The sequence below is a fragment of the Lissotriton helveticus genome, chromosome 4_1, assembly GCF_964261635.1.
Source record: "Lissotriton helveticus chromosome 4_1, aLisHel1.1, whole genome shotgun sequence".
NCBI lineage: Eukaryota > Metazoa > Chordata > Amphibia > Caudata > Salamandridae > Lissotriton > Lissotriton helveticus.
The window spans coordinates 217,843,925-217,858,700 of NC_136063.1; positions in this window are offsets into that span (position 1 = coordinate 217,843,925).

Genomic DNA, 14,776 nt, shown 5'->3' on the forward strand with positions numbered 1-14,776 from the left:
GATTACCTCTTCAAAAACATATTTTTAATTAATAATTTAAATGTCAATTTTATTTTCATTTTTTTTAATACTTCTTTTTTTATTTAACAGTCATCGACAATAGTAAATCACAGCACACAGGATATAAAAAGAAAGGTTACAGAGCTGACGAATGCAGCTTGTTACGGTTTGTTACACTGATATAGAATAAAATCAATTATGGCGTGGGGAGGATCATCATGATTCAATCTGTGTGGTGGAATACAGATTTCACCTCTGTAGGAATTCCATGGGCTCCAGATTTGGGACCATTTGCGGGGGCATCCCCATGCCACGTAAACAGTCTTCTCTCTAAACAAGTACCAGTCAAGGTCCCTCTCCCAAGCATCCAGAGAGGGCGGATGTGTGTATATCCCAACAATTGTGCAATATTCCTCTTTGCCACCATTAGTCCCAATGTGACCCATTGTATGTGGCAGCTATTTAAATCAGTGGGTTCCCGAATATTTAGGAGACATCGACGTGCTTCTGGGCAGAGAACCGTCGTGTGTACTTTGCTCAAAGTGTCATGTATTTGACGCCAGTAGGGTTGTATGTATTCGCATTCCCATATTATGTGCATAAATGTGCCTATTTGGCTGCACCCTCTTCTACATTGCCCTCTCTCCACCCTCCCCATTTGCACCAGGCGAGGCCCTGTCAGGTATACTCGAGGAAGAATTTTAAGCTGCACTAGACGGAGTCTAGCTAGAATCGCTACAACTCCGGGGGAGGAGACCACTTCCCTCCACTCTTCATCATCCAGCTCAATTCCATCCCTTACACATTTGTCCCGCAAGGACCGAAGGGGGTCCTCCATATTATTGATTAGTTTTTTATATGTTAGGGATATGATTTTTTCAGACAGATGACCATCTAATAGTCTGTTTTCCAACGGAGAAGAATCAGGGGGAGAGGTGCCTCTAGCAATGTGTGATTGAAGTGCACAGCGGACTTGTAGATATCTGAAGTGCTCTGAGTCAGCCGACGCGTGTTGTTGCTGTAGAGATGCAAATTACTTTATGTTACCTTTCTCCCAGAAATCTTTAATCTTGGATATCCCAATTAAATCCCATTTATCAAATCTCTTCGACCTCCATAGACTACCCAGTGTTTCAGAATCCCATAGGGGGGTTGCCAGCGTCAGTTTCTGCCCCCAGCCATGCGCTTTGGTGGGTGTGTGCCAACAGTGAACCGTGTATTTACTCCAGTTGATGGAGAATCCTGAATACCTACCAAATATTGCCAGAATGTCCAGGACTGGCGCCAACGATTTTCATGGGGAGGCTAGGTACAATAATATATCATCTGCGTATAGCGAGATGCGGCCCTCCCAGTCCGGGGATCAGCGCATACTTCGCACTACTGGGTCCTTCTTGATCCATGCTGCTAAAGGTTCCACCGCTAAAGCAAATAGTAGGGGGAAAGGGGAGAACCCTGGCGGGTGCCCCTACTCAAAGTGACCATGTTGTACTTGGGTTAATGAGGACAATTTCCCCCACTTCCGGTTGGCCAAGAGTCAACTGAACCCAAACCGGGGAGTGGTTGGGGATGCTCCTAGCTAATTGTTTATTGCGGTGAATGTGTATGGTCTGGGATGCAGGGACTAGGACATAGTCTATGCGGGACAGGCTATGATGGACTCCAGAGTGGAAAGTTTGTTGTATTGTGTCTGGGTGAAATGTCCTCCACCCATCAACCAGTCCCAGGGCCTCTAGGAAATCGGGCAACCATCTTGCGGCTGGACCTATATCTCGAGGGGGTGACGGTCCAGTGATCCCGAGACCACTGCATTGAAGTCGCCTCCGAGCACTAGAAGTCCTTCTGGTAAAGAGAGCAAGATTGTGCCCAGGTCGGCAAAAGTGGTGTGTTGCAAACCCGGTGGCATATATACTAACGTAATTGTTACGGTGTGTCCCTCCCATTAACCCGTTATTCCTATATTCCGTCCGCGGTCATTCAACCATGTGGAGCATACAGTAAGGGGAAAGGAGTTTCTCATCATGATTCCAACCCCCTGTAAACTGGTTGTGAATCCCGCGTGGGCCACCATTTTGAGTCCCCATCTATGTAACGCCTTGCAGGAGCTCCCTATTAAGTGTGTTTCCTGAAGCAGGATAATGTCAGGGGCTTGCTGTTTAAGGTACTGTAAGACTACACTATGTTTAATCTTGTCGCCTAGCCCATTCACATTCCAGTTCATTATTTTGACACTTTTATCCCAAAGCACACTCATCTAGGTGGTAATAGTTTCTTGCACCCTCTGTAACCAAGTGAATACGACTAGTTGATGATAAAATCGTAACAAACAAAGAACGAGAATTCCCCACCCAACAGCCCCCCTCCCTGCTACCCTGCCCCTCTGGGCATGAAACTGCCCATGTGAAACTAGCAGAGTGCCTGTCGCCCAAACAGAACAAAAGGAAGAAATTGGGGTTGAGCACATCTCTCCGTCTTTCCATCTCCCCCATCACGGACTAAATGTCCTAGGACCCAAAGCAAGAGAGAACCCAGTGGTCTGAGGCTGGTCACAGGAGGAAGTTTCTGGTCAGGCCTGGATCATTGTGGGTACCTTGTACCTGAAACCCAGCTGACCTCTGAGTTTGAGCTAATGCAAGATTCACTGTTGTGGGTCACCCCTTCCGCTGCGTGTCCAAAACATCCCCATGTTCATCAGAGCGAACGTTTTGATCCCTTTGGCCCTCCAGCCAGTCAGTGGCTGCCTCTGGTTGAGCCAAAAACCATGCCGTCCCCTCGCCTCCACCCGAAGGCGAGGTGGAAACAACATGGCGTACTTGAGCCCTCTGTCCTTCATTTTTTTCTCTTGATCGTAAGAACGGATCTCCTTTGTCACTGTACTGTTTGCGTGAAGTCCGGGCAATTTGATTTTTTAAATATTATTTGTAAACAGAATGAAGTAAAACACTGTACCTCACAGTTTTATTTTTAAATAATATTTAAAAACTTTCATTAAAATTTGTGTTTAGTTATTGCAAATTACATTTTAATAATAATTCCTAAACTAAGAAAATAGCTACACATTTTGTATGATTTTTTTAAAGAAACAAAATGTACATTTAATTTGAAAGTAAAAAAAAGTCAGAATTATTTTAAGAATATTTCCTCTAGGGTGCACTAATACGTCCCTGAATGGATTATTTCCTATGAGAGTGTGTTTTTGTTCCTATGAGTAGCCTTTTTTGTTGCTAGACTTACTCCAAGACTGGGCTGGAGTACCTTTGCTGCAGGTTTCTCGTTGTATTGCAATGATCATACTTTTTCATGCTTTGATGTTTATATTAGTACGTCCCTTCTTAATCTCCTCTTTACCATCCCTAAATGCCTACCTATCACAATAAGCAATATTCAAGAACAAGGAAGGAATAATTACTATGATGGGCAATGCAGATTTAAATAAATGAAAACCACAAACAACTAATATGTAGAAGAGCATCAAGAAACGAATAACAACTGCTGTTTTTTTTTAAAATCATGGGAAAAGTGTAAAATACGTAATTGAAAGCCATATTATTTAAAAAGAGAGTACTGAAGATGATATTAAAGAAGGAAAATTAAAAGAAGTAAAATATAAAGCAACTGCAGTTGAAACAGTATATTGATAGAGTATCAAAGATACAGTAATAGAGATTGCATTTGTAATTGAGAAGACTGAAGCAATTAAAGAGTCTAGTTTTAACCTTACTCTGGAGGACAAACGAAGCCCAGATTACAGAAGCAGAATTATTTTGCTTAGAAAGATGTCGCAAACAGATAAGGGGGTATATTTACAAGGCTCTTGCTCCATCAGAGCAAAACTATGTTTGATGCTCCTGTGGCACAGTGTGCTGATCCATATTTACAAGACCACACAAGGTTACCCTACAGGGCTTTTCAAGGCCTTGAAAATATGGCCCCCTTTCATGTATTACTCTACATGAAAGGGGCATTCAATGGGTGTTGCTAAGGTCGTTCCCATGCAACACCCACAGATTCTGATACATTCCCAGATTTACAAGGTTTTGTAAACCTGGGAATACGCCAGGTTCCAACGCATCTCCAGAGGCGGCATAAAAGTGGCACAACGAGGAGGAATACCTTTATTTCTCCTAATGTTTCCTCTTTCTATGTATGTTGCATTCTGCAGCACACATAGAAGGAGGAAAGCGCAATCAATTATTGTTTTTGTGCAGGAAGGTGCAATTTCCTGCACAAAAAGAATCATCCTTGCAGCGCAGGCACCCTTGCACCGTGGTACAAGGATGCCTGTGTTGGAGCTAGGCTGCCTATTGTACACTAACGCAGAGGAAATCACAGGTATATATTATGTTCCTGTAAATATGTTGCATCACAGCGCTTTCCTAATGATGCAGCTCAGCACATCAAAATGGCTTGCAGTGCTGCACTGTGTCATTATATCATAAATATGCCCCAGGATTTTTTGGAAAGGAGAACTTTAATGTACATCATAGATATAGATGGGTTGAGTTACCAAATAATAAACAGGAAAGTAGCAGAGGAAAAGTAAGTACCAAACAAAATTGTGAAAGATCAATCAGGGATAGGACAGAGTCAGCCATCAAAGGCCGTCTATCAATTTGAATTCAATCTGTATTGTGCATTATAAGGAGCATATAGATACAGAATTGAGGAAAGTCTGTAAAATAACACACTCAAACGTTTTGAACAAAAAACTCAGATTTTTTAAAGGCTATGTGCATGCAAGATTAGAAAACTGAGTAAGTTGCAGGACTTTTGGCTTGCTTGCTTGTATGAAAACATTTGTGACAATACATCCCACCATATATGAATGATATCAGAGCAGCATGCTTGAATGTATAAACTAGATCACTAATTCTACTACGGGTTACTGCAGAAGGTGTGTCAATGAGTATGGCTCTATGGTTGTCCACCTGACAAGGCTGACTTCACAGAAGCAGATAAAGAGGATCATATGGACTGAGGAGTATCAGAGGCATTTGACACCCTGAATTGGGTGCTGTGTTCAGCACTTATGCTAAAGGCATTTGCTTTCAGCAATGAGTTTTTAAAATAGAAACAGATGTTTCAGAACATGACATTGAGGCAGTGTTTTGACAGCTAAATTGTGATGGTCAGGATCACCCAGTTGCCTTTACACTAGGCGACTACTCCCAAGAGAGCAGCATCAAACTGCCTTAGAAAGGGAAGCCTCTGCTGTGGTTGGTCCGTGAAGACGTTGCCCCTTTTTGCATTGTTACCCCCTAACTGTTTGCCTAGAACAGGTACCAAGCTGACTAAAGTGTGTGCTGGGATCCAGCTAACCAGGCCCTAGCACTTGTTTTCTTTTACAAAATGGTACTTTTGCAGCCACAACTAGCACAGCCTCGGGCCTACATGTAAGCGCCATATACAAGATACCACTGCTGCCAGAGAAAGCCTCTGTCGTTCTTTATTCATTCATTCTTTCATCCATCCATCATTCAATTTTTCACTGTTCCATCCATGAACTGTCCAGTCCATCAATCATTCACACATCCATCAACTATGCATTCATCCACCTGTACATCCATATTTGACCTACCCTTCCATCAAATGACCTTCTTGTCTATCCACTGATCCTTTCACATGCCCAGTTAGTCTGCCATCCATACATCCTCTCAGATTTCAATGTACGCTACCATCCATCCAGCCATACCCTCAGATTTCCTTGTACTCTGCCATCCTTTCCCCCTAAGCACTCATTCACCATTCTTTCACCCACCCATCCTTTTACCCACTCATTTATCAATCTTTCCAACCATCAGTTTTTCTTCCTTGTTGCTTTAATAATGAGATTTTATTTGCCAAGTTGCAGACAGAAGAGGCCCTCAAGGAACCCCATCCCTCTGTAGCAGCTAAAGTGGTGGTTGACAGCGCCTCTGGGTGGAATGCACCTCACTACTAGCTCTCAATTGAAAGATAAAATCTTCACACTGCTACTAATGATAGGTATAGGTGGGTCAACCAACAATTTAACCGGGAGAGTCAAGGGTCTGGCTTCACTCTAAGAGGCATTGCACAAGCCGAACAAATAACATTTACATGTAAATCATGAAAAAACACATCATCTAAAAATATGATACGTCTTTAAAATGGAAAAAAGCGTATTTCTATAACATGCCTAATAGATTCACTTTTGTACATCATATAGGATCACTGCATTGCGATGTATTAAACGTGCTAATTTTGAAATATGAATTTATAAACATTCTTGCTCCCTTGCCTTGATGGCAATGCTACTAGTGAACTAAAAATGAACACCCTACATATTTCCTGGATTCTTCAGCTTCATGGAGCATGACTATAGTCTGTTAAAGCAACACAATAGAGAAGGTTGTGCAGCGTACATCCTAAACTCATGCATTCCCAGATGCTCTCATGTATGGGATAATGAACATAAAGGAAGTATACTAAAAATAATATTTGCCTAGGATCATACAGTGTGGTTATGGAGAAGCAGGGACTGATCATATGTTTTCTAGCTTCACGTTGTGCAGCCCAGCCATTAGATGGGTTTCGCCTTCCTTTGCTCGTTATAAGTAAAATGTCACTGCTTTAATGTAATTCTCGGTTCGTGATGATAAAGCATGAGTGGCAGGCAGAAGCCTCTTGAAAGCTCTGCTTGCTCTGATGAAAGAGGAAGGGTAACTGAAAGGGAAGGGAGGGTGTCTGATGGTGGAGTGAATGAAGGAAGGAGAGTGATGGAAAGAGAAATTAGGCTAAGTGAAATAGGGATGGGAGTAACTGAAAAGAGGGCATTTATAGGAGGATGAAGCAGGAATGAAGGAGGAAGGAGAGTGAACTAAGGAGGGAGAGAGAGCGATGGAAATATATGAGGAGAGTGACTAAAAGAGAAAGGAGGGCCTGGAGGTGGAGTGTCTGAGTTGCTTAGGAGGCTTTTATGGTAAAATAAGGACACAGGAAACCTGTAAGAGGATACCCAGGAAGCTGCTGCTTGGCAAAAGGTTGCACTGTAAAGCAGGAAGATGTGACATCCTCACACAGATCTCAGAGGATATGGCACTGACCTCTACAAAACTGAGAGGGGCACCACTGTGCACTCGGGACTGTACATCTCTTCCTCACTGCACTTACTAGACACTTCCAGGAGCGGCCCATGCAGGTAAGAGTTGTGAGGCAGGGTGGGGAGGGAGTTTAGAGACGACGAAGAGGGAACATTTCATTAAAAAAGGAAAAACACTTACCTTGCGCTCACCAGTGAGCGTAAGGTAAGTGGTTTTCTTTTTTTAAATTTTATTTCCCCTCGTCGTCATCTGTCAACTTCCCCCCTTCCGCTCTTACCTGCAAGGGCCACTTCGAGACACCTCCCTTTTCCACTGTTGTAATTGTGCAAAAATGAATGAATGTGCTCAATGTGCTCTTGTTAGATTGGCAAGCTTTTCAGCAGGGTGGACAGCTTGTCCCCAGTGAAAAAAGTGGGTGGATGCGGAATACCCGCAATGTGTGCCCTGACTGCATTGATTCCATATTCCAAATGAAATCTTCGATCTTGATGCCTTTTAAAATTTGAGCAAGTGTCAGTAGTGGTGCAGCCACTGAGCAAACAATCTTGTACTACCTTAAGAAGGCGGAAGCTGAAATGTTTTGGTAGGAATATTTTTGTTCTTTATTGTGTCCATCAGTTTGAGACACTTCTTTCTTGAATATTTGATTTCTTTCTGCCTCATTGTATCCATCAGGATCCAGATTTTTTCCTTGGCTAGCTGCTGTTTTCATCATCTTCTTTTTCAGAAATCTAAAATATGAGTTGTGATAAATAACACAGGGATCAGAGGCAACTATATTTATCCAAAATATTAGAATCACTATGCATATAAGTGGAAGTGCATTTCTTAAATGTGTCACATATCAAGTCATAGCAATGGAAACTTAAAAACAATTATGTGTACTCACTGTCCAAGTACAATCAGTTACAACAATGTGCAACATTATTATTAAACTAGGATTTTCAAGCTCCTGTCGGATTGATCAAATATGCATTTGAAATCAAAAAGCAGTCAAGCTACGAGTACCACAAAGTGTAATCTAAAGTTTGGATTTGCAGCTTTCCGACAGAACAAGCTCACAAGCTCAGGTACACTAATTATACGGTCCATTTCATTCATATTTCCTTGAAGTTGTGCCTGTTTTTAAGATAGATGTGGTGCTCCTGGAGTAGAAACACCGATCAGGAGAAGTGAAAAAAGCATGACACTCCATTATCCGCTGAGTGAGCCAACATTTGTCAACACTGAAAGCAGGAACACTTTTTAATGTAACTTGCAGTAGAATGAGTTTCACACCACAATGCTAGGTTACAACATCATTAAAAAGAAAATGGAATAAATGTGAGCAAATATCAAAAATCCAGTATTTCAAGCATTAGGATGTAGGATTTATATGTTGATATTGCTATGATAATATTAATGCATGGAATTACAATACAGTAACAAAAAATATTTGTATTTAACCTGCATATATAATGTCTCCAATTTAACCAATTCATATTTTTTGAGGGTTTTTTAAATAAAGCACACTCGGTGACCAGAAAGTTGTCATGGCACAAGATCAGTGCAGTCATGAAATGTAAAATGTCCAACTTATTGAGAAGGACATTTTCAATTCTATTAAGGACATGGAAGCAAGGAATATTCATGAACTTTCCTCAATATTGCTCAGAAGCCTATCTTAAAGTATTCATTTGACCAAACATTAACTACATTTCCCAAGAGCAAACAAAGAAATGACAAAACAAACAATCTACCAATCACTTTCCAGTCTATAAACTCCAGTATAATGTCTTCATTCTTTTTATTTGCATGAAGCATTGTGGTTCATGAGCCACACCTTTTATTCCTGCTTCTGCTCTGCACCCCCGCTATGAAACATGTTAAACACACTCAGCTCATTGTAACTTAGACATCCTTTTTACTATCGTTGTATGCCATTTTTAGACTACAATGTGCACATATAGAACAAAGTTACTTAATAACAATCCTCTAATGTAATATTATTTACTCAAAAATGGGGCTTCTTCCTGGGTGAACTAGGATCAACGTAAATGTGTTAACTTAAATTTAGGATTAATCTTTCCTCTGTATTCTTAAGTAAATTGAAACTTTTCTTCCTCATAGTCAGGAAATGTTACTTTCAATTTTTGAACTGACAGCAAGAATTAAACATGGCAGAAGCTTGCTCACCACAATTTCAAGTCACTGTGTTAATCGGTATGAAGTAAACATTTACTCTACTGATCCACAACATTTTCGAGACCTGATTCACAAATGTAACTTACACTACCTTTTGTGTACGTTCAGACTTTTGTGTATGTTTACTTCTTTTCGGTATACATACGCGGCACATTTGTAGTAATTGACGCTTTTTTGGTAACAATACACAAATCCAGCCACTGGCACAGCAACATTCTCCAATACAAAAAAAAAATGGAGGTACGACCTTCAATTAAACCCATGGGTAAGAATGTTAACTTAGATTTAATTTTTTTTTTTTTTAAATAACACATTTAAATAAGTATCAATTAATGTTAAAAATATCTAGCAAATAGCACATATTTATTATTTAATTATAAAATATTTCACATCCTATTTTTACTTGTAAACAGTGTAATATTACATGTTATTAAATGTAATCACATTTATTGTAATGAATTATATTCATAATTATTAATAAATGGTAATACAAAATATTGTTTAATAAAGTTGAAATACATTCTTTAATTTAAACTTCATAAAAATAATGTTATTTTAATGTATTATGTTTTCATTAATTCATGTTTTATTTCCCTATTTTTTAATAGTGCTGAAGCAATTTTATATTTTGTTTTACATTTAAAGTAAATTCATTACATGAATTTACATTATTATTGAGCATAAACATATTTAAAATATTTGAAAATAAAAATACAAGAGAAACTCCATGGTCAGGGGTAGATGTCAGCATTGTAAAGGATTGAAAAAATGTAAACAAAAAACGTTTTAACTTAAAAAATCTTCTCTATGGAAATCATTTTAATGGAAGTTTGTGCTTTAACCACAGAGACAAACGACACAGTAAACATTCCTAATTCTATAATGGCATGCCTGTGCCAACACTACTGCTTCTGAGAGAGCCAGGTCTCCTTGATTTGGGTATACTTTGATAAGGATAAATCTTCTTCACTTGTTCAAAGAGCATCATTTGTATTTCACATCCTGAAGATGGCTCTTTGTGCTTATTTTACGATGATATCCATTTTCAAGGTGGGACCTGAAACCTTGGCCTCTTCAGCCATAGACAAGATTTTAGTGATGGGCTGCAAGGGACCCTTTCCCCTAGGTTAATGTTGAAAAAATATTTTTAAGAGTAGGCAGTGACCCCATGGACCAATACCAATTCTTATAAATGTAACATAATTAATTCTTGAAGTCATGAAGTAGATCCAATTGCGACCCAATAGGAATTGATATTTTGTGAACAGACTTATTACTAGATAGGTTGATTTGCAAGATAACACACTAGTCACTAAAATACTATTCACAAATTGCAACCAGTATTTTGTGAACAGTGCTACGAACATCTTGCCCTGCAAATCAGCATTCCCAGAACAGGAAGTATAGGAGAATGACCCGAAATTGTTTTAGGCAAGGAGGAAATAGTCTACACCGAATGCACTATATTTCTGAACATTAGCAAACAATCAATATGTGGATAAGGATTGTGACCAGAGGAATACAGAGAATATACTCTGTTCATCCCTATGTACCCTCCGACTGTCTGGCAGGTCTACATGTTGTATAGCCTGTTGGAAATGGCCCTTTCTGCAGTTTCACTCCCAAACCTTTTGCCTTCCTCCTCCCCATTTTGCTAAATTCTATTTTGTTGGTCCTGGGACTCTGGGCACTTTATCACTGCTAACTTTTGCTAAAGTGCATTTGCTCTGTACTCAAAACATGGTAACATTGGCCTATCCACAATTGGCATGTTGAAGTTATTTATAAGTCCCTAATTGAGTACACAACAAGTACACTACATGTGGCCAGGGCCACTAATTAAAATACTATTACTGGACCTGCAGCACTGATTGTGCCACCCACTTCATAGTCCATTAAACATGTTTCAGACCTGTTATTGCAGAGTCTATGTGTGCAGTTTTAATCTGCCATTTTGACCTGGCAAGTTAACCTACTTGTGTATAGTAAATCAAGCAATTTAGCCTGACAAAGCCCATGTGCACTGCAATGCAGTGATCAATTGACTATTCAGGATTTTACAAAGCTTGTTGCCAATGTTTTATACTTAGAATGAACGAAACAACAATATTCAGGTGATATTTCAATCGAACTTCATTTCCAAAATGAAACATAAAAATTGGTCATTAACTCATTCAATCAATCAAAGAAAAGTCGTATCATAATAGCTGATACACAAAATACAATTGTGGAACAGAAACAATGTTGCAGTAATTTAAGTTGACAGTGAATTTGATGATATCATGCCCGTGCCCAAGAAAGACGAAAATGTGCATCAAAATCACATGCCAAGCTTTACAACTGTCTACTGATATTGTTTTTTTAACACAGACGGGAGTCTTTGCTGTCATTGGCTTGATTCCTCTGTAGGATTTCTTGCCATAAGGTGCGCGCCACTTAATGAGCACATCACTTTTCAGGAGACCGTTTTTTCGACTTGCCACACTGGGGCATATTACCAACCAATAGAGATAATTTTTGTCTCTAACTTGTTTAGAGACAAAAATTATCGCCGCACATCGGCGATTTTTATCGCAGATAAACCTTGCTATTAGCAAGGTTTATCGCAAATGCGATAAAAAACGGCCGCAATGCATGAATATCGCTGAAAAGTCAGCGATATTCATGCATTATCGAGCAAATGCTCTTAGCCATGTTATCCACCTCCCATTGGTTAACATGGCTAAGAACTGCTCAGGGCAGGTGTTAGCTTTTGGAGATATTCGCGCTTAGCGCGAATATCTCCAAAAGTTGGTAATAGGAGATAGCGATGTTAGCGACTGTTTCCAGTCGCTAACATCTTGGCACGCCCACTTTGCATGTCATTAGTGATAAATATCACTGACATGCAAAGCGGGGCCCAAGATGGTCGCTATCTCCTATTAGCTGTCGCTAACTGGTGTTAGCGACAGCTTGGTAATAGGGAGATAATTTTATCTCCGCTTTCTTGGCTTTTAAAGCCAAAAAAGCGGAGATAAACCTCCTTGATAATATGCCCCACTGTTCTCGCCGTTATATTTACAATAGTCGCACTTCTTAGTCAAGGGTGTCTTGGATTAATTGGTGCAGCTTTTCACTTTGGTTCTTTTTCCAAACACTAGAATCTCTATTCCGCTCGTTTGACATAACAGTAATCAATAAGCTTGACATGTGAAGCTCGGCATGTGATTTTGACACAAATTTTCTTCTTTACCTCAGGAGCTTTGGACGTTATGACTGTCTTTAAAGTTTTCTGTCATTTTAGCATGTATTTCTTCATTTTTTTGAATGGTATTGACACACGTTTGTTTTAATTCATGTAACTATGCATTGCGCTGAATGTATCTGTTGTTCACAGATTCCCCTGAAAGTCAATTGTTTCGCTTGTTGAATAAATATGAATTTGATGAACCAAAGGTGGAGTCTAGTTGCATCCCCTTGAAGACGGAATATCGTAGAACATGGACATTTACATTTTGTTTTACAGTGTTTAAGTTTTAATATCGTAGTTTCAAGTATTGCTTATAGTGTGTTAACACTCTTAGAGTGTTTTTGTAGTGCACACACAGGCCAGGACTTGGTCCTTAGTTTCTTAACGTTCATTTGAAATAGGAGGTTTGGGAGGACTCTCCTCCATTGGTATTTCATAGTGGTTTAAATAATTGAGTGAGTCTATATAGTAATCCACGCACATACTTTAAATACATTTCTGAAGTATCTTTAATGGAGTACAAGATATCTGCAGCAACCATCAGCAGTCTCACCAAGTACTGGTTTAGATTAGACCATTCACTGTGATGCAGTTCCACTGCATCATGACTGCATCATACAATTCTAAACATTACTACACATCTTCCCCCAATGGAATCTAAAAGGAGAAAAAATAAGAAAACATTAGCGAAATATTAAGTCTATATATATAAAAAAACATTTTTCGAGAAAACATTTATAAAATACAAATGCATATATAAAACAATACATTACAGATGAGATACTTTGCACAAACTACCAAAACTCCATTTCTTGCCATCATCTAGTTCAGCCACAGAACCTTTAACAGAAACTACTTTATGCGACTGAGAAAACTTACTTTCTCCCTTCCTCACAAAACCAAATTTCCTTACAACAGCCCAATCACCTTCCACAAAGACCAACTCCTTAGCACATTTCCTATTATCAAATTCCTTCCTATTACGCCACTGACAGTCTTCAACTCTCGACCTCATCCTTTCCCTATCAACCCAAACCTGATTTTTTTCCTTCAACCACATCGGAGACTCCTTAGTACCCGGTTCTCTTCCCTTCAAAGCCCCAAAAGGAGAAATTCCAGTTACGGAATGAGACGTAATTCTATGATCCCACATCATTCTCCGTAATTCATCTTTCCATAATAATCCTTTAGCCAAAGAAAGTTGAATACAATCCATTACAATTCTGTTCACCCTTTCTACAAGTCCATTGGCTTGCGGACGGAACAAAGCCACTCTCTCATGACTAATTCCAAGACTAAAAAGAAAACTAGTAATTTACGAATAAAGTAACTGAACGCTATTATCAGTTACAAGAGTTTTCGGCACCCCTTCTTCCAAGAAAACTTCTTTTAAAAATGCTATCACATTTGCAGTGCAGACTTGCCTTATTGATTTGCAAGTAAACCATTTACTATGGTAATCAACCAATACGAGTAAAAAATGATTATTGCTTCCCAACTTGTCAATCAGACCGAAAACATCCAAGCCTAATTTCTCCCAAGGTTTCATAGGTAATTCCACACATCTCAATGGAGGTTCGCTTGTAGCCTTTACCTTATTACTATTGCTGCAAGCATGACAATCTCGCACAAGATCTTCCACATTCTTGTCCATCTCTGGCCACCAATAAGATTCCCTTAATCTTCTCTTTGTCAAACTCCTACCTAGGTGCCCTTCATATACAATTCTCAACAACTTTGACCTCAACAAAACCGGTGAAACTATCCTATTTCTTCTTAAAATGTTGTCACCTTGCAAGCTAAGTTCTTCCTTAACCGACATGTATTGTTTATGAACTGTCCGTTCGCTAAATCCATTCCAAGAATTCATAATCAATTCTTTCACCTTCTTATATTCCTCATCCTTCTCCATAGCTTCTCTCCACTCATTCTGACTAACAGCAAATTCACTGTCTACACTAACAACGAAATCCTCCAAAATTTCCACACAAGAATCATCTTCCACCGGCATTCTTGAGAGACAATCCGCAATAACATTTCTATTGCCACGCACATACTCCACCACAAAATTGCAGTCTAAAACAGATAGCAAGATAGCAACCACCTCGATATACGGGGAGTTACACTTCCATCTAAGCCCTGTCCACCTTTAAAAACATGGACTAAAGGTTATGATGCGTTTTCAGAACAAAAAGCAACCCCCACAGATAATACCTAAAATGGGCTGTTCCCCAACAACACGCCAGTACTTCTTTTTCTATAGTAGAATATGATTTTTCTGCTCCCCGCAATCTGCGTGATG